Source organism: Myotis davidii, unplaced genomic scaffold (genome assembly GCF_000327345.1).
Source record: "Myotis davidii unplaced genomic scaffold, ASM32734v1 scaffold385, whole genome shotgun sequence".
Classification (NCBI taxonomy): Eukaryota; Metazoa; Chordata; class Mammalia; order Chiroptera; family Vespertilionidae; genus Myotis; species Myotis davidii.
Window position 1 is genome coordinate 262,899 of NW_006296096.1, and position 3,921 is coordinate 266,819.

Sequence of the window (3,921 nt, forward strand, 5' to 3'; positions counted from 1 at the left end):
CCTCTTGGTTCCTCCCTCCAGCTGGTAGGCTACAATCACCCGATGGCAAATGGGGAACTGGGGGTGGGTGGCCGCGGGGGGCGGGGCCATTGCGGGCAGCTGGGGAAGATGGCTCTGATCGCAGGCCAGGTTTAGGGACTGTACCCGTGCATGAATTTTGTGCGCCAGGCCTCTAGTAAATATATATTTTTAAAAAGAGTAAAGAGTTTGGAAGGTATGGATCAAACTGTTAACAGGGCACAGAGTTAGTGGTTATCTACTTTAAAGGGTTAACTTTCTTCTTGAAACAGCAACCCTGTCTATCTGTTAAACCTCTTGTCTTCTTGCTCTGTCTGCCAGTTGTTCCAGATGGATGCTGCTGTCATCTTTTTAATCTTCCTCTCTCGCTGCAGGGATTACTCCCCAAGAGCCCTGGCCACAGGGATTAGTTCAGAGATTTGCCTGTGACCCATGCCAGACGGTCAGGGTGCTTTCTGAGGGTTTTTCTTCCTTTAAGAGGAGAAGAAAGACCCCTTTCCTCTCCAGTCACAAAACGATTCTTAAACTTCTGGTGGCCAAGTCCATTTCAAGTGGTAAGGACTTAGTCTGAGAGAAAGAAGTGAACACACACAAAGAAGTGGGGATGAGACAAAGTTAGTCTCGTATGTCTGCTTCTCAGAGTCCTCAGGGCCAGCTCATACACTTGCCCGTCCAACGGCTTGGCTATGGGAGCAAATAAATATCCCTATTTGTTTAAGATGGGTCAAAGTAGGTTTCTGTCAGATATATGCAGAAGCCCTAACAAGTACCTTGTATGAAGGAGTTGGGGAATTCCACTTCCAACTTTGTACACTAATTATATTCATCAAAATATTTTTGGCTACAAATTAATAACAACTCTACTTGAGCTAGCATAAACAAAGAGGGAGTTTATTAAATCAGGTTCCCAAATGTAGGAAGGGCATGGGGAAGCCGGCCTTAGGAATATCTAGAAGCAAGGATCTAAATGTCATCAAAATTCTCTTCTATTTTTGTTTCTGGATCTCAGCGTTATTCCTTAACTGTGGGCTTACTTTTCTCACTTAGGGTGACATCTTCATAGCATCTGAAAAGAAAGTTCTTATTCCCTCATTTTGAGTTAGCAAAACTCTCAGGGGAGGATTCTGATTGGCCTGGTTTTGGTCGCATGCCCATTGCTGCACCAATTTCTGAGGCCAAGAATGTAGGTACTATCATTGCCCACATTGGTTCGCATGCCCTCTCCTTGATCCTGTGGCCAGGAATGTGGAGTCATGTAAGAACATGGCAGTTCCTATCTCAAAGCAATGACTACAGTGAGGGAAAAAGAGTTGTTCTTCAGAGAAACTGGTTCTGATATGGTAGTGGGGAATTCTACTGAGTAGGGCAGTAGATATCTAATATTTGTGTCTGTGTTCCACATTCTATATTGTTCATCTTTTTATAACAAATAGGTAACACTTTGAACATATATTAATCTATATTATATATTTGCTGTTAGTTTTAAATGCTTTCCTCCTAAAGTAATATCAAATTTATAAGAAACCTCAGAAATCATCTGGTTTGACTACTACTAATGCAAACTATTCTCTTATGCTGTCCTGGAACAGGGACTTAAATATTGTGATATCTCCAATGACGTGAAGAATGAGTAAAGGTTCATTTCTCTTGAAAACACAGTTGGGATATAAGAACACGGTTGACTAAGCCAGAAGCTATTGATCTATCTGCAATTTTTGGATTACCTTGTGGAAATTGCTGTCTCTCTGATTTCCTTTTCTTATTAAAAAATGAAAGTAACATAGTAATACTATAATGCTTTACACATACCACAGTGGGGGAGGGGCCAGGGAGGGCTCCAATACCTTATAAACACAATCTACAAAGTATCAGTCTTAATCATTTTTGTGTACTGTTATGAGAATGACATCCATTCAGTTAAGATATAAAATTAGCCTGAAATGCTGAATCATAGTTTAAATTCAACGGGTATGTTATTTGGTATTTATTGAACACCAACTTGTTCCAGATGCTTTACAGGATACAAAATGTGGCCTGTGTTCTCAGGACTCTTGAGTCCTTCAGGGAGAGTTCTGTTTGCTGTTTGCTGTTCAGGGACACTGCAGTCTTTTGTCAGGGAAGTGCTTTCCCCAGAGTCCACTGACATGTTAAAGGTGTAAGTGGTATTCACAATTGTGAACATTGGAAAGGAAATAGATCGACTACCTCTGTCATGTGTTTTGAAGGCCATGACGTTAAGTATAGAGCACTAAGGAGGTAAAAAGCGTATAAAGGGAAACATTGAAGAGAGCAATTTATGCAACATTATGTTTGTCCTGCTTGAATACTCAGGCATAATAATAATAATAATAGTAATAATAATAATAATAATAATAATAATACATGGCAATCTGTGATTAGGTAAGAAAAGCTGTTTCATCCCTGAAATTCCAGAGGGACTTCTGCACATTTAAGACAAGCTTCTTAGAAATGGTCTGGGTCTCTATTTTGTGGTGCCTCGGGGGCAGTTGGCAGCTGTGGGGTGAAGCTGAACATCCTTTCCCAGCCACTGGCTGCTAGAACCTCACTGAAGTGGCTGCTGAACACAAGCTTCATACCTTTTATGAGAAGCATGTGGCCCCGAAGTTGCTGCTGGCGCTCTGGGTGAAGAGTGGAAGGGTTATGTGGTTCGGATCAGTGGTGGGAATGAAAGCAGGGCGTTTTGACCCACGGCTGTGTCTGCCTGCTACTGAGAAAGGGACGTTCCTGTTACAGACCAAGGAGGACGGGCCACAGAAAGTGCAAGTCTGTTCTGGGCTGCATTGTGGATGCCAATCTCAGTGTCCTCACCTTGGTCATTGTAAAAAGGGGAGAGAAGGACATTTCTGGTCTCACTGATACTATTGTGCCTCATCACTTGGGGCCCAAAAGGGCTAGCAGACTTGGCAGTTTTCAGTCTCTCTAAAGAATACAATGTCCACCAGTATGTGAGAAAACCCCTAAACAAAGAAGGGAAGAAACCTGGGACCAAATTACCCAAGACTCAGCATCCTGTTACTCCGCGTGTCCTGCAACACAAACATTAGCGCATTGCTCTGAAGAAATAGCATGCTCAGAAAAGAAGAGGCCACAGAATATGCGAAACTTTAGGCTAAAAGAATGAAGGAGACCAAAGAAAAATGCCAGGGACAGATTGCCAAGAGCCATAGCTGTCCACTCTGACGGCGTCTACCTCTAAGGCTGAGTCCAATCAAAACAAGATTTTCTAAAGGTAACTAAGTAAGAGCAAACATAAAAAGAGAGAGAAATGGCCTGGGTCTGGGGTGAGATTGGCACTGGCTGGTGAGAGATTTGCCAAGTATGCTCGTCCAGTGGGGAAGAACATGGACCCATGACTCAAGCACGACCCATGTGTGTGTCAACCCTGTTCTTCTATCTGCTGGCTATGTGCCTTTTGACCTGTGTTAGCCTTCAGAGACCTCAGTGTCTGCATCTAAACTCAAATATCCTATATAATAAAGAGGTGATGTGCAAATTGATAATCACCCCAATATACAAGATGGCTGCCCCCATGTGGACACAAGATGGCCGGCAAGGGAGGGCAGTTGGGGGCAACCAGACCACCAGGGGAGGGCAGTTGGGGGTGATAAGGCCAGCAGGGGAGGGCAGTTGCATCAGGCAGGCTGGCAGGAGAGTGTTTAGGGGGTGATCAGGCTAGCAGGCAGAAGTGGTTAGGGGCAAACAGGCAGGCAGGCAGGCAGGCAAGCGGTTGGGAGCCAGTAGTTCCGGATTGTGAGAGGGCTGTCGGACCTAAACTGGCAGTCGGACATCCCCTGAGGGGTCCTAGATTGGAGAGGGTGCAGGCTGGGCTGAGGGACCCCCCACCCCAGTGCATGAATTTCATGTACCGGGCCTCTAGTTTTA

General features: G+C 44.4%; 1 pseudogene; it reads left to right on the forward strand.

Annotated features, from left to right (window-relative positions):
• The first annotated feature begins 2,426 nt into the window (after positions 1-2,426).
• Positions 2,427-3,368, forward strand: LOC102764472 (annotated as a pseudogene).
• The last annotated feature ends 553 nt before the right edge of the window (positions 3,369-3,921 follow it).